The following is a 22,015-nucleotide window of genomic DNA, read 5'->3' as shown; positions in this document are numbered from 1 at the left end:
CCTCCGGGGAAATCAGCCCACTTCTCCAGGATCACAGCCCTCTGCCAACTGCCCAAAGATGACTAATCCCGCTGATGGGGCTTCACGGCTGATAAAGGGAGGGAGATGTTTGCCTCCATGAAAATAAGTGAAATAACGGGGGCCGGCAGACGTAAATGCCAATCAGCTGCTCCTCTGGGGAGTACGCCTTGCTCGGAAGAGATCTCCACACTTTTGGTGTCCTTCCTATTTCTATCTTGTTTGTCAGGGATCTGTTCCATTTCTTCTGCAATGGGGCAGTAACATCCAGTGGTTGCACTTTTCAGAGTTCAGAAAATGTCATTTTGACTCCTAGTCACAAATGTAATTGCCATTCTACCTCATCCTCGGACCCCTTATTCCCTGTCATAACCTGGGTTGTTTTTTTTCTAATGAAGTAATTCTGACAGTTTTCTAACACACTATCTAGAAAACAACGTTTTTTCCACCTCAAACAGCACACAAGGATGTGGTAAAAAAATATATATGCATATGTTTTAAGCAATTCAAATCACTTTTTTATTTTGTTTTGTTTTGATGACTGCATTCTCTTATTATTCGCCCTTATCCAGAGTGACTTACAATCAGTAGTAACAGGGACAGTCCCCCCTGGAGCAACTTAGGGTTAAGTGTCTTGCTCAAGGACACAATGGTAGTAAGTGGGATTTGAAGATGGGTCTTCTGGTTCATAGGTGAACCAGAAGACCCTGTTATCCTTTGTTCATTTATATCCATTTATATTCATTTACTGTTATCCTTTACTTATTTTATTACACAGTATTCATCTAACCAGCATATAATCATATTTAACCATCATGTCATAAATGATTGTCACATTAATCGTTTCTGGGTCAGTCTGAACTTATGAAGTTGTGGGTATCTGGGTCAGACTGAACTTGACATGCAATGCTGAATATCTCTCGTAGATACAAATGAACTTGACTTGTTGACGAACACCTCTCTCTCTGCTCTCTCTCTGTTCTAATACTGCCTTCTAATATCTACTGTATAAAACTCTTCAGACAATCCTGTAGTCACTGTGCTGACTTGTTTCCTTGTACAAGAATAACCGTTTTCTCAACTCTGGACTAAATTTGTCCAATTTAGCACAAGAAAAAAAAAGATTTTTGCTGAAGGGAAATTACAGATGATGCCAATACAATGCCAATACAATGATGCCACTTTGCTAATAGTAAGCCACTTTTAGCCATTTTTCCATTTTGAATGTGTAACAGATTTTTTTACACACAAAAGGGACTGTAGTAGATAATAGAAAGTGCAGCTAACAGTTCAAATTAATGTAACAAAAAGCTATAAAAATATCAATACTACATGATGGCAGTTTACAAAGAGCAGTTATCTTCCCCAGAATGCAACAGCATGATGCCTTACTGGATGCTGCTGCACTATTCACGTTGGACACCTTTTGACCTATGTTCCCCCATTATTGCACCCCTAACTGGTGCACTTCTCAGCCTAAGCTGTTTGTAGGACATGACCTAAAGTTTAGAACACTGCTCTTCAGATATGTGAGGCTCAGTGGCATTTGGTAGCCAGGTGTTGGACATTGGACATTACACATTAAGCTTCATGGGGCTCTTATTTTTCCATTTTGTAAAAAAGACCGTGTGGTGGGGTGAGAACAGAGAGTGTAGAAAAACTTGTTCTCCCTCCACACAAAAGCACTGTATTCAACCACTCCAACTTGACCTGGCAGAAAGAGGCATGGCACAATAGGGATTAAAAATGAACAGTTTCTAATTTATTAACACCGGTAAAAAGGTAAATAATTATTGTAGTTACATGTGAGTATTGAATGTAAAAAGGTACCAAGGTTACAGAGAAAATAAAAATGAGAAGAAAGAGTAAAGGGGATAGAGAGAAGGAAAGAGGCAGAGCCATGGGAAGAAATAAGATGATAGGAGCGTTGCCGTCCGACAAAAGGCATGAAAAACAGGTGTTGAATCTTCATGCACAAAAATTGGCACAGGAATGTCACATTTCTTCTTGTAGACAGCTGCTATGCAAGACAAAAGCATGGTCCTGCGACGCCCAATCTTACAATTTACATCATATTAGACTGGATTTGACAGGTATAGTCTTTCCTTATCTTAAGACTTAAAGCAGGTGACTTTTTCAGGCCAGTGGTGACCAAGCAGGTAAGGAAGTGGACTTCAATTGCAGATTGTAGGTTCGAATCCAGAACCGCCAAGGTGCCAATGAGCAAAGCACCGTTCCCACACACTGCTCCCCGTACACCTGTCATGGCTGCCCACTGCTCACTAAGGATGATGGTTAAATTTGGTTGTGCTTGCTGTGTATCACAATGATAAACCAATCACTTTCACTTTAAAACACAAAATGCAGCACAAAATACTACCTGTCATTAGTATTTACATCTGCATGTAAATTAAATGTTTAATTGGTCAATCAAATATATGCTAACCTTACACCACAGTCTTTTGACCAAAAACTAATATTAATTAGAGTTCTGGTTTGCACCAAATAATGTACAAATAATCTATTCTTACCATTAAAACAAATAGTTCAATGGAAAAGTAGCTGCTTCAAACAAATAGAAAACAAGTTTAGAAAGAGAGGTGCTTATACACTCTACATCTCCTGTCACGATGTCCCTCAGTATCCCATCTTCCGATTACACATGTAAGGCTGGTTCTCATACAAAAGCGTGTTTGATAACAGCAACGATACTCCCTTCGAGCCAATACTCTTTTAAAAGCCTCTGTTTTTTTATGGAAGTAATATTTTAAAAATAATTTCAAAAGGCAGGCACAATGCCTTCAAGTCTCTCATTTTCTCCTGCTCAACCTATCCCACCTCATCCAATGTCAGCACTCACTCAGCGGTGACCCGGTCTTTCTGTCCGAATAGTTAAATTACACATCGTCAACTTTATTTTCCACCCAGATTGCAGCCTTCGCCAGAGTATCAACTGTGACCGGGGAAGTGCCTTTTCAGCACTTTCACCACTAATGTCCTTGATTCATGTTCTTTTTTATCGCTGCCTCTCGCTACACGACGCCGTAAAGCCAGCCCCGGGCTGCTGCCGCACAGAATTCAGCTCTAATTAAATGGCATTGTAGAGGCCAAGGAGCCAAACGCACCGTGTTAATTAGAGGTGCGTTTTTGTGACACAGCAGCTCAAATACAGTCCTTCTACAAATTAAATCCTTCTCAGGGTCAATATTCATCATATGCATCTTAGGTTCAATGCCACAAAGAGTGAAGAACTCTTGTTTGGAGTTAATAATCTGACAGTCTTTTTGCTGCTGTCCCGTGGGGTGGAAATCTGAACGAGTCTTCTGTTTTCTCTGTCTAAATTTGCCTTTGAAACCTCCTTGATTTATCTGTCTAGCCCGCTTGTGTTAAAGGTTTCACTTGGCTCAGCTATAATCAGTCAGGACTCTATAAATAGACAGAAAAAGTCGCTGGAAGATGCGTCTACATCAATGTGTACTGGAAGACTTACCATTTGTGTGTTTTAAGTTCTGGGCTAGTCTATGTTTGCTCCTAATTTGTTTTGCCTTTTTGGCCATCGTGCAATTTTCCCTTGTATTGTCTTTAATAAATCCATTTAACATGATGTTCTTCGCCTTCCTTCCCATGTCAGCCCTCAGCCGTGACAGAATATAGCCACACCCACAAGAAGCGCAGAAGCCATGTAAAGCAGAGGAGGAATATGATGAAGACGAGCACCTCCGGTCGCGTTGAGGTGCACTGGAAGACTGGCCGTGGGGTCTGGGATTTTCGCGGCGTCACGGGCTGGGACAAAGACATGACCCTCGCGATCAGACAGAGAGATTCAATCCGTGTCCGTGAGTCATGCCATGACACGTGATGGACAAGGCGGTAATCCCGGACACCCGGAAGTGAGGATTGCTTTTGGTGAGTGGTTGGAGGGACAGGACAAGGCAGGCTCCCTGCAACCTGGAGCTCCCATTTAAGATGTGATTTCAGATGCCTGGAGATTGTAAACAACACAGAACATCCCCCATCAGCTCCATTGGATTTTCCAGCTTACCAGAAAGAACAACAGCCTCAAACTAAGAGGCGATCCAGAGCACATGGCCGGTCATGGAAGATTTGTGATCCCCATGCAACAATGTATCGAGTGTCACAGGGGATCATGTGGACTCTGTAAGATAGGAAATTTTAGATCCATGACTTTAATGAAAAGCCCCAATTTATCTCCAAGCTGTAACTTCATGGTTGTAAGCAGAAGTCATCACCAGGGTGCCAGAAGGCTAGTAAATGCTCTTTGTGCCATGACGGGAAATTCTTGTTGGTGGTGGAAGAACACTATATGCTCTGCTTTGACAAGGAATGCTTGGAAAAGTGTCAAAGGACAATCAAACATCAAAGGACATTTTTTATGGTAACTATGAAATTCCGAAAATACTAAGTGAAACACAATGTCAGAGAAGAATGTGTGTTTTGCCATGCTCCCACAAACTCTGAAATTTGGATCTATTATCAGCATTGGCATTTTTGCCAAAGGTAAAATCAGGTCCCCTTAATGTTGACAACAGCCAGCAGATTAAATAGGCGGATCTTTCCTGCACTTTTCACCCTGGAAAACACCTCAGGGAGTCCAGTGGAAAACCATGTAGCCCCATAAATGGCAGTGGTAAGGAGAGCAAAAAAAAAAGATTTATTTCTAGAGCAAGTAAATAATCTGATGTTCTCAGATCCTACATGTAACATATGCATAATAGATTAATTCTAAATGTCAGTGATCACATGGTCAGCAGGTGCTGTGGTTTCTGCTGCTGAGACTTTAGATATGGGTTTGAAGTAAAGTGAAAACGAAACACTACAGCACAGCACACAAGCTGTAAGCTCTGCTTTTAACCATCACCCTTGGTGAGCAGTGGGTAGCCATGACAGGCGGCCGGGGAGCAGTGTGTGGGGACGATGCTTTGCTCAGTGGCACCTTGGCGGTTCAGGAATTGAACCGGCAACCTTCTGATTACGGATCCATTTCCGCTAGACCACCACTGCCCTTCGAATCAACATAAAATAAAAAAAACCTGGACAAATGCAATATTAAAAATAAACAATGTTTGCCAATAAAACAAACGTAAAACATAAGATAGATAGATAAATAAACAAATAATACTAAGCCGCTACGAGAAATTTTTTAAAAAGGTCAGGTCAGATCAGATCGTTATCAGCTCTTTTCACTACATGTTTTTGTTTGCACAGATGGAGATGGAGAAATCGTTTTTTTAAATAAATGCGGTTCAGTTATTGCTGTCCCATTTTCATGAAACCCGTGCAGCAGAGCGCAGCAGAAGACCACTCATCTCCAGATTAGAACGTAGTTAACGCACACTGATATATGACCACAGGTCAGCGTACTGCACTGTACAGTGATTCGTTATAAATCACCCACACAGGCCCTGAGTTCTGCAGGGACGGTGCCCATGTGACATACTTCATGGGCCAAGCAGCGAGAGTCCAGCACTCTCACAACTCACACTGGCTAATCTAATTACAGCGGCAGATCTAAATTTACACAGACAAAAAGACAATCGATGGCAAGGAAGTGTCTTGCAGTCACTCTGACATCAGTCAATTGGTTATGTTATCATCCAGATGAAAGTACAGGGGGGCCTGACACCATCAATTGGAATTCTGTCGTGGGCAAGGCATCAGTGCAAAAAGACTGCTCTCATGCACCACTCTCATTTTTTCCCCTTCTTTTGGGCTTTATCGCTCACTAACCCTCTCTATTCTGCTTCCCTTTGTCCTTCTCATGAAGAGGGCCAGGCCATTGTTATGCACCCCAGTTATCTGCCACCTCATCGCTAAATCAATACCCTCATATGGGGCCGTGATATCCACTCCACATCTTTTCCTTAGAGGGCTGGGAAGATGTGTATCGGGGACAACGCAACACAAGTCTATTAGATTAGAAAACTGTCGGCACCGCGGAAATTGCATTTACCAACAGCTGGAGGGGGATTAATAAAAAAAAAAAAAAAAAGAAACTGAAAAGAAAAGTTAAAACAGAGGAACCCATGGCTGGGAGATATGGCTGAATATTCTGGGATCTCCACGATAGCAATCTTAATCAGGATATTTATTGTGCAATGAATTTAATGCACTGTAGAGCATGACAACATCTGTGAAAATCACTTGTGTGTGTTGACTGAGATAATATTTAAAAAGCAAAGAATCAGGATGTTTTTTTTTTAGTTGTGGTCTAGACAAAATAGACAAGACTTGATAACTGGTGCAATATATAATATTTTAGAATATTTTAATATTCATGTAAAATAAGTATTTTTGTCTTTACTGTATTTATTTGAACATTGCAGCCAATATGGTACTGGAATTTTGTGCTACTGCTACATATTATACATTTATATGATACGTAATAATTTATGAATTATATAAAATACTCATATAGAGTTTGTATTTTATTCATGTTAGAAATATAGCACTTGTGACAAGGGATAGTGCAGGAAATTATCTTTTCTAATGTAGTCAGCTGTGGTGGATGTTGTTGTAAGAACAACTTACAAGTTTTCACACCTTGAGCGAGCTAAATTATATGCAAACCTTGCACAAACTAAATCTTGAGTCGGTAGACGGGCACTAATGCTTTTCAGATTTCAGATAAATGTGCCAAAAACAGATTTTTTCAGGTGAGTACATAGCTGCAAAATCGCAGCATGAAAATCGTTGAGGCGCTCATCAGTGTTGTGCCTTGGGTTCAAAGTAATGAGGGTTGTTTCTTTTGATTATTTTCCACCATCTGCTCTGTCATGGTGTGCAAAGCTGCAGTATGCATGTCATAGTGCCCGGCTTGTTTTATGGCAGGTCAAGTAGAGAACCCCACTGAGCCATTTCCACTGAATGGTATCAGCTCAGACAAACATTTTTTTTTTTTTTATCTGGTAGCTAGAATTACTAAATGCTTTCAGTGTCTGGACTCCATCCACATCCATCCCCATACCAATTATGCCAAGCTTTGTTGTATTCAATGTTATATAATGTTATATTTTATTATGTTATATATTCTATATATGACCACACAATTCATTGGACAAATGTTAATATTTATTAGCCCAGAAGGAAGCATACCAAAAGAAAGTAGTGCTTCTAAAAAGAAAGTTTTAAAGAAAAGTGACTTGATTTCTGAATTGAGAAAATGGCCACCAGGTGTTGTGAGTCAAAATGATCTTGTGCCATGTAATGAAACAAATCCCCATCGAAATTGGGATCAATGTCTTTTGACAATGTGACATGAGTGTCCAGTGAAAGCATGTTAGTTGTGACTCCAGGGAGGGTTGGCCTTTGACCCCAACAACAAAGGCTTCATCTGAAAATTGGGATCCAATTTAATTGAGAAAAAATTGACATAAATATGTAATCTTGTGTTACGCAAATGACAAAACGACTTACTAGTTTCGGGAACAAGAGCAAAAAATGGCACTCTAGATTTCTCTCAAGAGGGAATATAGACAGTGTACCCACTGGCCCTTGATTGGATAATTGCGTTTGCACTGACAAATACAGTGCGTCTATGGGAGTAAAAATCCCTGCCCGAACCTGCTCACCCCTGCCTCCTGAATAATCACTCAATGACAAATTAAATACAGGCATCTGAAAGGGCTGCACCACCTTAATTAGCTGTTAATTAGGAAGGCGGAGTAGGGATGTTACAAATGTGGCAGCACCGAGCGGACACATTTGCCCGGGAAAAAGCGGCAGCAGAAACGCAGGGGGTAAAGAGAAGCAGGCGGCTCGAGAGCGAGGGCAAGTGTGTGCTGGTGTGAGTCATGCATTTTATGAGACTGACTCATAAGCCATGAGGCGGTACTGATGCGGGTGCTCTTGCAGGGCAGACCGCATATCAGGTTCCTGATGTGTGTGATACATCATGACTAGGCTTGAGATTGATGCCTCGTTCATTCATCGATAATTGAAAAATTTTCCCATTTCTCTTTTTTTTTTTTTTTTTTCTCAGATGAAAATCCAAAATTGAAGGTGCAAAGGCTTCTGGGCAGTCAATGACCGATAAGGATTTAGCACTAGATAGAGGTACCTGACTCATATGGTGACATCAATTAAACAAAAAAGCAAAACTGAATGAAAGGTACTATATTAGATTTTATACATCTAATATCACCAACTCAGTCACCAACCATAGCCACAGAATCATAAGCAGGCTTACGACTGACGCTCTACATTTCTGCCCAAGCATACTGACCGTAGAGGTCACAAGCCACGTGTCATCCTTCATGTCCTCACCTTCTTTTGTTTGCATTCATGCCTCACACACATTATTTTGGAAATACTCTTTACTAGATAAGATGGACAAATTTCCAATTAGGACATCTAAATGTATTACACACAAAATAGATACATACCTGTATAAGCCAAATATAAGGGTGGTAGTAGCCTAGTGGTTAACACGCTTGTCTATGAACCAGAAAACCCCACATCTTAGCATTGTGTCCCTAAGCAAGACACTTAACCCTGAGTGTCTCCAGGGGGCTGTCCCTGAAACTATTGATTGTAAATCGCTCTGGGTAGGAGCGTCCAATAAATGCTGTTAATAGAAATGGCTTATTCATTGTCTCTAAAATTCTTTAAGAACTCTCTCTCACTTCAATTCCTTAAATACACCTCTTTGTGTAACTTTCTGATCTGGCGCTCAGTGCATCACTATGCACTCAACATGTACTATGCACTATGCACTTACTGGGACATTGAGGGTAGAGGGTTAAGAGGGTTGAGGGTTGAACCTAGAGGGTTAAGAAGCAGACCCATAAGGATGGTAGATGGTTTGAAGCCACTGAGGTGCCGCTGAGCACTGCCACACACTGAGTGCCTTTCATGGCTGCCCACTGCTCACCAAGGGTGATGGGTTAAAAAATTTCATTGTGTGCACTGTGTGCTGTGATTTCCCTTAACATGGGGCTTGTTTGGTGTGTAATCATTTTGTCACCAAGAGCACAATATGATATTTTTTTTATAAAGATGGGAGGAGCATGATGCATGCTTTCACACATGTTACCTCCTCATTCTGTGTAGTTTTAACATGCGCCTACCAATATCTCACATTATCTGCATTGCCAAATAAAAAATGTGCCCACAGTGGCTAAGAGAACCAAACACATTCTGCTATGTTCATATACGTTTATCTTTACATGTTGACCCCATCTGGTTTTCAGGGCCAATTCAAAGGATTTTTTTGCCATTTGTCCAGACATTTTGTTACTGTTGTGAAACGGATAAAAAGCTCTCAGTAAGCTTTTCATCTGCTGGCCTTCATTAACAAATCAGGGATGTGCAGAGGACCAAAACACGAGCTCAAGTGTCTCATTTCCATATGCAGGCAGGGCACCTGTCTGGGTAAAAGCTGACCATGTTGGGCGAACAAGTTGGCAAACACTCCACTGACTCACACACACACACACACACACACACACACACACACACAGAGAGACGCCTTTCTCTGAAATTTCACAAAGAATGCGACATGAATGGGAACGGTAATCTTTTCATTCTCTCTGTGCCTGGATCGTTTCTACCCCGCTTCCTTCCTGAAGCACCAAGTGGAGATGTTTCACATAAACAACCCTTGACAAACAAATTGCCATTCATGTTGCGCTTGTGGGAAGCTAATTACGTTTTTCATCAGCAATTTGGCATTGTTTACATTGAGGGGAAAGTGCCACCCATGGTTGTGACAGGATAATGGGCGAAAGGAGATGATTTTGCATATCCACCGAATGAGACACATCGCTCTGCATGACTCAAAACAAAGCTGCCAACGCACCGAACAAGCTTGAAGTGGGAGAGTCAGGTGGAAACACTGACCTTTCAGTATGAGTTGACCTTTTGTGGGGCATTGATGAGAGGACGCAGAGCAGGCAAAGGGTAGCCAGCACCCACTAATAAACACCCCTTAATAATGAACAGTGTCCGCTTTAAACAGCTCATAATGGCATGCTGCTACTAAATACTTCTAGAATAGTGTAACTATCACTGTTTTTAGAGTAATTTACTTTACTCTAAAAGGAAGTTAAGATTGTAGCAGGGGCTCCACAGCACACACATATCATAATTTTTTTAAATACTATATACTTATTCAAAACTTCCACCCAAGGATAGTTACTACAGGATCAGACCTGTCAGATCTGCTGCTTCTGTGGTCATATGGTTCATACTTCATATTATCTGCATGCATTAACAGAATGCCACAAATGAGACATGAACCTGATCAATGTCAACAGCAGCCATGTGCATGCCATGGCGGGTGAGATGTTCAATATTATTGAACTTCATTTTTTCTATATTGATTTCTCTGTCTGATTTATCAATATGATTGAACAAAATGGTATACAAAATAAAGAAGTCAATATTTGCTGAGTCGCACAAACAAATGATGCAGTGTACCTGAACGTCTGAATTTGCAGTCATTATGAAATAGCAACTTTCAGTCAATAGAAACTGAAACTGACACTGACAAAACACATACAGCACTATTCAAGAACATCATGACCATTCAAGGCATGTCATGATGTTACTGGAGTAATTTTGATGCAGCAATATGATGACAGAGCCAATGAGCACTACATAATCCGCATACCACGGCAAATACCAAACGGCATTATATCCAAACCCATTATATCCAGGAATGCAATGTGATGGGAATTCTACTGGATATAAAAATTATGTTTTTTATGTAAGACAATAAAATAAGAACAGTCCATTACAGTAGTCCAGAAGAGAAGTGATGCCAATATTGTAAGGCCTCAGTTTTGTAATCATTGTCATAGACTTAATGTAGAGTTAGAGTTAGTGAGGCATTTTATATGTAACTGTAAAGAGGGAGGAAGGAATTGAAAACAATCATCAGGTTAATGAAGAAATTGAACATCTATCTTTGTCAGGGAGAAGAAAAAATACACTTCTGAAGAAGTGTCTTGGAAGTCACAAAAGAGTTCAATTTCATTGCGTGAGAGAATTGGGAAGCTTTTGATGTTGATCCATAAGATGACAGAAGATGGAGGAGGAACATGAATGGAGGAATGGAGAATCAAGTATCATCTACATAGCAATGAAAGCTTAACCCATAGTGACAAAATAATCTGACCAACAATGAGCATTTGAATATTAAAAAAGAAGAGGTCTGTAAAAACACTGTATTCAAACCACTCCAATTTGATATTACCTGGCAGAAAGAGGCATGGCACAATAGAGGTTAAAAATGAACAGTTTCTAATTTATTAACACCGGTAAATAATTATTGTAGTTACATGTGAATATTGAATGTAAAAAGGTACCAAGGTTACAGAGAAAACAAAAATGAGAAGAAAGAGTAAAGGGTGAGAGAGAGAAAGAGGCAGAGCCATGGGAAATAATGAGATGATAGAGCAGGCTCGAAAACCAGAAGATCCGGTTTCGATGGAAAGACAGCTGGGAAAGACACGAAAAGAAAAAGTCCACATGTGAGCAGACCTTTATACCCCTGGCCTACAGGAAGTTGTCACAGACCAATCAGAACCTGTTGTTTCTGATGTCACGCCCCCCCGGTGCCTCCCATCTGGGGAAGACAAAGAGAGTGGATGGTCCTGACGGCCGACACTTCACACGTTTGGCTCGGGGGCCTCCCGTCTGCGCAAGACAAAGAGGGTAGGTGGTCCCGACGGCCAACACCTCACACGTTTGGCTCAGCAAAAGGCCGTCCGACAAAAGGCATGTGAAACAGAGGTGTTGAATCTTCATGCACAACAATTGGCACAGGAATGTCACATTTCTTCTTGCAGACAGTCTTTATGCAAAACCAAAGCATGGTCCTGCAATGCCCAATCTTACAGGTCCAAACACAGAACCTTGAGGTACGCCTTGGTTAACTGAAACAGGGGAAGCATGTGTCTATGTTGTTCTACGTTGTGGCTGAAGCCAGCAGAGCACTGTGCCAGTGAGGCCATCATATTAATATTCACATGGATAAATTGGATGGAATGAGGAGAAACTGTGAAGAATAGGGTTGTTGAAGCTACTGAGGCATTAAATGTGATAATTTCAGAATATATATTCACTGATTTTATTATGCGATCATTTCTGATCAACACTGGCATAGCAATTAGTTTGCATAAATAAATGCAATTTATAAATCACTCAGTTACATTGGATTGAACTGTGTTAGTAATTACACCAGAGAGAAACATTTAATTAGAAGCTATCGCTGTTTGAAAATGTAGATGTGTGCATAAAATCTCTTTATAAGATAAGCACCCTCAAAGCAAATTTTTATCCTAATTAATTTGCATCTCAAATGACACAGAACTTCACCACCAGATCAGTGTGTTCAGTAAGAAAAAAAAAGTGAAAGTGCATTTATTGTCATTGTGAAACACTGCAGACAGTGGACACATTGATGTCACGATCCGGTCCGAAATGGGGGTTACTCCGGTCCGGGATCCGTTTCTGTCAGGTCTTTAAAGTTATGTTCCGTGTTCACCAGTGTCTACGTCTCGGATGTTTCCCCTGTCCTGTGATTCACCATTAAACCCCTGTTCCGTGATGTCAGGTGAAAGCGTCCTTCATTCCTCGTCATTCCTAGTCACTCCTCGTCCTGCTCTCCGATCACCCGCCGCGTCATGCCCACATGGACGTGACAGAAAGACCTGACCAACATTTGGACGCCACCTGACGCAGCCCCGCTGAGATCGGAGGAGCTGTGACTCGCCGGGAGGACGCCGCCAGCTTCCTTGTCCCTGGCCTTCCATGGCTTCATGTTCAGCAGGGTCCCGACCCCTGCCTCTCAGTCCCGTGTCTGGCGGCGTTGAAGGTGAGGAGCGGCCATTCAGCGGGGCGAGCCGGAGACTGACTGGGAGCGGCGGACGCATGCATACGGCGGACGAGGTGCCGATACCAAACTGGCCCGAAGCCGTCTGCGCTGGACATCCGCCGCTAGTCCATCTGGAATACCGGACCATTCATTCATTCATTCATTAATCATTCATCTCTGCTCATCTTTTCTATCCTGGTTCACTCGAATCGATTCCGTTCGATTCCTCCTGTCCAATCAGACCATTTAAGACTGTGTTTTGGACTTTCCTCCCTCCTTCATGGACTGCTTCGTCTGGCCCGCCAGGCGTCGTGCCATAGGAGGGGGGATTCTGTCAGGATCCGGTCCGAAATGTGGGTTACTTGTTGTTAAATGGGAGTTTAATTGTTGTCATGTAAAATGTTCCCTAATCGTTTTCACCTGTGTTAATTGTATAAAGCTGCCCTGTTCGTTTCTGTTCGCTGTCAGGTCTTTAAAGTTATGTTCCGTGTTCACCAGTGTCTACGTCTCGGATGTCTCCCCTGTCCTGTGATTCACCATTAAACCCCTGTTCCGTGATGTCAGGTGAAAGCGTCCTTCATTCCACGTCTTCTCGTCACTCTTCGTCCTGCTCTCCGTTCACCCGCCGCGTCATGCCCGCATGGACGTGACAATTGAAATGTGTTCTCTGCTTTTAACCAATTACAATTAGTGAGTAGTCATTAGCAGTGTGTGGGGATGGTATCTTGCTCAGTGGCACAAAACAACACAAATGTAGTTAAATATCAAAACTCACACTAATAAAGAAATAATTAACACACAGTAACTAAAGTAACAAGTGACTGGATAGTATTTAAAGGTACAGTCTCCCTGGAAATAATCTTGCTCAGGCACACAATGGTAGTAGGTGCGGTTTTAAAACTGTGATCTCACTGTGGTCTCATAGGAGAGTGTCTCACCCACTAGGCTACTACCATACAATGCCTCTGTATGCCTCAAGTTTCAGCAATTTCACCACAAATGTCCCAACTTACCTAATGAACGACAGAATCATTATTAACATAGCATTGTCTACAGCTTTCTTAAAAATTGCTATTAGTCAAATGTATTGCACATTACATTTGGAATTTTCATCTAATGAGGCAATATGTTTTATGGTTCATTTAAATTTGCAGGTCAGAAAGTGCAAAATACACAATAGTACAAGAGCAATTTCAAGCAGAAACATGCATTATTATCTGCATCTGTTATTGATTTGGACATTCAAGCAATTTACATATGAGCTTGGAATTCTCAAAAGTGCAAAAGGAAATCAATAATGACAAATGAGTAAAAAAACAACTGCAAAAACAAAAAAACAAGGACTTGGAAAATAAAAATGCAAGCTCTAGGAAATGTCCAAAGATTGATATAAGGGAGATTTCGGGTGTGCCTTGCATGCGGCCAGTGAATCAGAGATTCTGAATCAGAGATTCTGATGTATGCCTGTAGCATACATTTTAAAGAGTGATGGGTGTGCCCATGTTTATTTTGACATTCATGCGCAATAAGAAAAAATGTCAACTGTAGTAGCAATTTCCACACAAGACCCACACTTTGGGTAGCATCTGGTCAAACCTAAATGTCATTTTGATGGGAAAATTTGCATCAGGGTTTCAGTGTATAAGTGTAGTGAGCGGCTATGCAGTCATTAGACTCCCCCCTACAAAGAGATACACATGAACCATAGGTGAACGTTACAAAATATTGCTGATTCCTAGAAATCCACCAAGGCCACCATCCTCTCATTTCCCCTGATCATGTGAAAATCCTCCACCATCAGTAGCCAGCCTTCTCCCCCATCCAGGGCAGGTTGTTGAGACCTCCAGTGCCCAAGGAGGCCGCCTGCATCGCGGGGTCGAGTGCTGCGGGCCTGAGGTTTAAGTGATAAAAGTGGAAGAGCTGGGCCATAAAAGCCCATTCTCCCAGCAGGTAATCGTTATCATTAATCATACTGCCAGCGCTCTCTTTCCCATTGGCGAAGATGGAGCAGGTCGGGGCCAGAGACGGTGAGAACGCAGAGCGGAGTGTACTCTGCTATTCAAGGTGACAGGACTTCATTTGGAGAGCAACGCCACTGTAGATGGTGTAATTACACAAAATGTGCTCGCTCTAGCAGTCGTATGCAGGGTTGAAGAATTGTGTCCGGTGAGGTCGGCAGAGCAGACATAATTAGATGCTTGTAGTCGAGTTTAAAAGACCTCCGGACTCATTACAAGATGACATTTTTTAATGCTTCATTGTGACAATTTGTCATAACCCCTCCTCTCCACCCTGTATTACAGTTATTCAAGGAGCACTGGGTGTTCAAAAATGCCTCTGATATGGTTCTAATGGTAACAAAAAGGTTATAAAGCAATAACACAATTCTTCATGAACCCTAAAACCATCTAGCATCTGCTCTTCAGATCTGTGTTGTGGTGGACCAGGCACTGGCCTAGGGAACAAGGTTGCATTCATCTATCCAGTCCTCGTAAACGATGGCCTCTGCAGCCACAGTAGACAGGTAAAGGTCTTCCTCTAAAACTGAAAAGGCCCGTTCCCAGAAGTACAACATCATTTAGATTCCCCACACAGGAAACGCCATTGTAAAGTTCAACACGCACTGAAACACAGCCCTGGGGAGGGCTATCTGTCATGGCGAACGTTGGGTAGGGCGGCACTGAGCGCCTCCGCCAAGATTTATCGGCTCTTTACACAACATTAACTCAGAGGAAGCTATTACACCTCCAACTGTAAATCTCACAAAGTCTTATGAACTCGTGTTGACAGTTTCTGTTTTAACGGAAATCTCAGGTCAGCCGAAAGCAATGAAATATTTATCAGCCCAATCAAATTTACAGAAGATCCCAGTAGCTTGGAGCCATATGCTTAATTATTTCTTATGGTCGGGCATGGTACATCTGCTCATAAATTAGATTTATGTTCAAGCAACAACCTATTGAAAGACAGCTGAGGTGTAAATTCATTAAAACAGAACTAGACTAAAATTAAAACAATGTTCATATAATCAAAAGACAAATTGTTCATGAACGTCCTGATCGCTACTGTAGAAAATTCTTAGTGTAAAATTATGAAATCATGCAAGAAATACTTCACTTCAAAGTTTGTTAGAAACACCAGTGAATGACAAATGGGTATAAAAGAGTGTTTGATTACGCAGTGTTTAGATAAAAATGAGAGAAATTAGAAATTATAAAACAGCGCCACTTCAGGATAGAGGTAAACCTGCATTCAAAAACATAAATAGAATCACTTTGTGGAGAAAAGAACGTGGGTAACCTCCCACAAAACCTGCAGTGAAGTGCAAAAAAAAAAATACAAAATGAAGAAAGCAAAGGAAAAAAAGGCGAGTTCATCCATGCAGAAACCTTCATCGTCAGAGCTCCTTGGCACACTGTGAAAATGATCTCCCTAATGCCGTGCTGTCTGTGAAGCTAATGAAACCGCTTCAGAGAAAAAAAAGAGGTGTGAGAAAAAAAGGAGAGAGAGATTTTGAGGGGGGTGGGTTACAGGAATACCTTCTGCACCTGCCGTGACAAAAATGACTTTTCAAATGAAATATTCCATTATTGGCAAAAACCCAAACTCCATTAGACCACTATGCAGACCACACCAGGGCATTAGTGTGTGTGTGTGTGTGTGTGTGTGTGTGTTGTGGTGAAGGTGTGGGGGAAGCTGAGTCTTTAATTGCTTTGCAGACCTACAGAGACAGGATCGTACACCCTATACTTCCCTTAAACAATACAAACATGGACACTTTCCACCATTTTAGTTGTGCATGCTCCGTATGTGAATACATCTGTTGGATCCAGAACCTGAATCAAAGCCTTATCAAAGCCACTATTGTACATTTTATCAGACAATTATCAGAAACCGTTATCCAGTGCGACTTTCAATCGGTAGTAACAGGAACAGTCCTTCTGGAGACACTCAGGGTTAAGTGTCTTGCCCAGGGACACCATGGTAGTAAATGGGGTTTGAACCTAAAATTTTATGGTCTTCTGGTTCATAGGCGTGTGAGTTACCCATTTCGCTACTAAGTGCCAGTACTTATTTCATTTAACATTTGCAGTAATCAGAAGTAGGAGACTTATGATCCTAGGGTGGTAGTAGCCTAGTGGGTAACACTAATGGGTAATCGCCTATGAACCAGAAGACCCAGGTTCAATCCCACTTACTACCATTGTGTCCTTGAGCAAGACATTTAACCCTAAATTGCTCCAGGGGGGACTGTCCCTGTAACTACTGATTCTAAGTCGCTCTGTATAAGAGCATCTGATAAATTCTGTAAATGTAAATGTAAATTTTGCAGAGTAAATTAAATTAAATGATAAATCCTCTGCAGTTGTGGCCAAAAGTTTTGAGAATTACAAAAATACTGGTTTTCACAAAGTTTGTTTTTAGATCCTTTGTCAGTTGTTTCTGTGCTGCATTAAAGTATAATTTCAAGCAATTTCTAAGTTTCAATTGGTACTCCCATAAAATCAGAGTGCAGCCTGCTGAGACGCTCCAATGGAATCTGTTACATAGTTTATGTTTGTTTTCCGTTCCTGGCATTCGCCACACGCCTGCGGGTTTATGTTGTTTGTTCCCTTTGTTTTGGCCCTCATGCCATTTTCCTTTGTGTTGTTATTAATAAATCATTGTTCCCAGTATGTCTCGTTTCTGCGCTTCCTTCCTCCATCAGCCCGCGGACGTGACATCAATATTTGCAGTGTTGACCCTTTTTTCAAGACCTCTGCATTTTGCCCTGGCATGATGTCAATCAACTTCTGGGCCAAATCCTGACTGATGGCAACGCATTCCTTCATAATCAGTGCTTAGTTTGTCAGAATTTGTGGGGGGGGGTTTGTCCACCCACCTTGAGGTTTACCAAGTTCTCAATTAGGGAGTTTCCTGGCCATTGACCAAAAATTTCAATGTTCTCTTCCCTAAAATGTATGGTACGGTGCTCCATCATGCTGGAAAAGGCATTGTTCTTCACCAAACATTTCTTGGATGGTTGGGAGAGGTTGCTGTTGGAAGATGTTTTTGTACCATTCTTTATTCATGGCTGTGTTCTTAGGCAAAATTGTGAGTGAACCCACTCCCTTTGATGAGAAGCAGCCTCACATATCAATAGTCTCAAGATGCTTTACTGTTGGCTCAAGACAGGACTGATGGTAGCGCTCACCTTTTCTCCACACAACCGTATAATTTATCCAGATGCTCCCCATCAGAAAGGGGCATCATCAAAGAAAATGACTTTACCCTAGTCCTAAGCAGTCCAATCCCTGTATTTTTTTTGCAGAATATCAGTCTGTCCACATTTGTCTTGGCGAGAAGTGACATCTGTGATGCCCTTCTTGATACCAGGTCATCCTGCAAAAGCCTTCAACTGAATGTGCATGTGGATGCACTCGCAGCTGCCTGCGGCCATTCCTGAGCAAGTTTTACACTGGTGGCACGCCGACCCCACAGCTGAAACATCTGTAGGAGACAGTCCAGGCACTTGCTGGACTTTTTTGGCCATCCTGAAGCATTCTCCTTGAATTTTTTGATGATCCGATAAATGGCTGGCCCCAGCTACCACTATTGTGTCCCTGAGTAAGATATTTAATCCTAAATTGCTCCAGAGGGACTGTCTCCTTAACTATGGAGATATTTGTTTGTGAATTTTGAAACTTCCCTGACTGCACACATCATTTTTTTTAAAGGTAGCCAATCAAATGTCTTCAAAGTTTACAGCCAATTATATCAACTGATGTTTGAGAGTTAGATTTTATGTTGACAACATGGCACATCTTATGTGCATTGTCATGGCCTCTTGGAAGGAATTGAGAAAATGAATCAGGACAAAAGTCATCAATAAAACGTGAATCCTGCAGTGTTTTGTTGAGGTAGGAACTGTGTTTCTGCTGAATTGAAACACTCGCTCATCTCAAGTGTTATCCATAGGTCACATGTCAACACAGACAGCCTGCTGTCTGGACACACCCTGGGTACAAGAATATGGGCTGCAATTCTCTGAACAGGTTAACAGCAAAATTCTCATAACCCAAAGACAAGGGAAGTTCAAGTGCAGCTGTCCGCTGTGAGTGTCCATCACCAGACCATTTTTTCATATTGTGTATTCGCGTCTGAATGTGCAGCGTGACAAGATTATTCGGATAAGATTGTCCCAACAGACCATAGCCAGGCAGGTAAACGTTCCGTAGGAATCACCCACATCACACTGACTTGCTTGATTCCTTTTTAGCGAGTCTGTGGTGCTGCATTTTTGACCGTGTCTCGAATCCCAAGCGGAATCTTGTTTAGGCTTTTTTTTTTTTTTATTTCCTGAGACATTTAGCCCCAGTCAAGAACATCCTTTAACGAACAGCATTGATAAAAATTGAACACAAACAATTGCTTTGTTTCATTTTATTTGATGATTATCCAGCGCTTAAAATACAAATGGAGTGTGGCATGTAACACAATTAAAAGAAATCACAGACGTGCAGGCTGTTACAGGTTCCACATGAGCTCAGGTTGGGTACCCTCCCCTTATTTAACACATCAGCAATACACCAACGAGGGCACCAATGATGACAATAAGAAGCACCAATTATCTGACATTGACATACTTTCCATTATTGCATCAGCACCATTTTTGTGTGCCATATTTCTGCACCGTTGTTTGTCACTTTATATGTCAAATTAATATTCATTTTATACAGTGTATTTCTGGTGTGTTGCTCTATCCTGCCTGCTAGTGGCTAAACTTGATAAAGCTCATTTTATGAGACCAAAGGCCAAAGTAGCCAACAATGCTGCCACCAACACATCAGTTTAAAAAAAAAAAAAAAAAAAGTGAAGTGAAGTGATTGTCACATGTGATACACAGCAGCACAGCACACGGTGCACACAGTGCATTTAACCCATCACCCTGAGTGAGCAGTGGGCAGCCATGACAGGCGCCCGAGGAGCAGTGTGTGAGAAGGGTGCTTTGCTCAGTGGCACCTCAGTGGCACCTTGGCAGATCGGGATTCGAACTGGCAACCTTCTGACAACAGGGCCACTTCCTTAACCGCTAGGCCACCACTGCCCTATGTAATTAAAGTAGGTCCAATTAGGCCTTAAAATAGCCAGCGTTTTGATGTCCGGTGGTGCTTCCATTTTACATATTAGCCCCATCCTCTCAGACTCAGCATCATAACCTTAAATTAATTAATTAAAGTGAAGTGAATGTCACATGTAATACACAGCAGCACAGCACACAGTGCACACAGTGAAATTTGTCCTCTGCGTTTAACCCATCACCCTGAGTGAGCAGTGGGCAGCCATGACAGGCGCCCGGGGAGCAGTATGTGGGGACGGTGCTTTGCTCAGTGGCACCTCAGTAGCACCTTGACAGCTCGGGATTTGAACCGGAAAGCTCCTGATTACGGGGCCGCTTCCTTAACTTCTAGGCCACCACTGCCCCACCATCATCATAAACCAAGTTAAGCCAAGAAAAAATAACGCATGACATAGTGAAGGCAGAGACACAGAGACAGAATGTGAAAATTGGATGTAAAAGTGGAGGAGTGCCTGATTGGGAACAGTGTTAATCAGCATGATGAAACTCCAGCGTGAAAATTGTGGGAGGGGAATGCGGGAGTCGTGACAAAGTCAGACTTTGCCGCTCTGTGACGTGGGAGCAGCTATCAGCTGGATACGTAGTTCCAGAGACCGCGGCTTTTAATCAGTTCTGATTCTAACACACAGGCATCCACAGACACTTTAAAGTCCAAGACTAAAAACTCCAAGAAAGTGCGCTGACTGGGAATGAGGACGACAACGGGCTTTCTCCAACTCTAATCATTTCAGTTGTGTGTGTTCTGCATATCTCAGTGAGACTTTACTCTATGAATTTAAAAAAGGAACATAACACACACACACGGCTCTCCACCCTGTGGCCTCGGATTAGCATGGCGTGTTGGGCAAGAGTTGCTGACTTGGTTACCTGCATACACACAATCAGCATCCATTAACAACATGATGCATTCTGCTGCTACTCAGTGCAAACACACTACAAAACTACACACACACACACACACACACACACACACATACACACACTTTTGGGGGTTTAATTCTACATTTTGTGGATGGGATGAAAAACAGTAATTCCCAAACTCCTGCAATGCACACACAGATCAAGAAACAATCACTACCTGGTCATGTGAGGAAAATAGAAAGCAAACGAATTTGCATTTCTACAGTTCTGGCTTACAATATCCATCACCTGTCCATGTACTTGTGATCCTCCATAAACACACACCACATACACTGCACACATCTCTATGTGTAAAGGTACCAGAGTGTCCTGCTGCACAACATGCACGTGTGTGCACACCCCAGCACTTCTACTGAATGGGTTCAGACAACTTACACTGTGCAGCATCACTTCATCCGCCACGGAACCTGAGTTTAAGAAGAAACACACACGCACACACACACAATCTTCATTCCGATTCTGCCTTCGCGCTCTTTTTTGGTCCTAACTTTCCAATTTCCTGGTGAGAAGGAAAGATCCGCTCAGCTCTTACCTCAACTCAGGTCTAAGAGGATGGGCTGTAGTCGGGCACCGCTGCCCCTCGGGCTCCCTCTGCTCCGAGCCGGGGCGTCTGCTGTAGATTGAGCGCTGGAGAGGAGGAGTCGGAGAAGGGGGCAGCTAAATAATGAATGTGTGGAGAAAGTCGCTTCTGCAGCGCTCTCACTGAGCATACGGCTGGACGTGCATCATCCCCGGCGAGGATCGCCGCGCCACTCCAGGACTGCTACTGGACTGTCATGGGAGTGGGAGGGAGAGGGAAGAAGTGAGGAGAACGCGCCGTACAGGAGAGAGAGGAAATATGCACAAGGAAGACGAGAGGAGGGGTGATGGCGAGGAAAACAGAGGCGCTGTATCAACTCACACACATACACAGCATAGACAAAACAAACACAATTGAATTGATAGTCTTATTCATACATATATCTGTCTGCACACACACACACACACTTTCTATACTTCTACATGATTAAAACTCATGCATATTAACATTTATTCACATTCAGACACACCTGCATGCAAACACACCCACACACACACACGTCCATGGACATACATGACTATACACACACAAAAAGCTC

The 22,015-nt window shown here is 42.2% G+C and overlaps 1 protein-coding gene across 1 annotated transcript in view; it reads right to left on the bottom strand.

Annotated features, from left to right (window-relative positions):
• LOC114767330 (cadherin-18-like) overlaps positions 1–21,727 on the bottom strand; it is a 194,266-nt gene extending 172,539 nt beyond the window's left edge. Inside the window, exon 1 of the mRNA XM_028959042.1 lies at positions 21,430–21,727. The gene's annotated coding sequence lies outside the window, so the exon portion shown is untranslated. The remainder of the gene's footprint in view (positions 1–21,429) is intronic.
• Positions 21,728–22,015: the final 288 nt, after the last annotated feature.

Source organism: Denticeps clupeoides, chromosome 2 (genome assembly GCF_900700375.1).
Source record: "Denticeps clupeoides chromosome 2, fDenClu1.1, whole genome shotgun sequence".
Taxonomy (NCBI): Eukaryota; Metazoa; Chordata; class Actinopteri; order Clupeiformes; family Denticipitidae; genus Denticeps; species Denticeps clupeoides.
The sequence above is the reverse complement of the archived record's forward strand: the minus strand, read 5'-3'. Positions and strand labels throughout refer to the sequence as shown.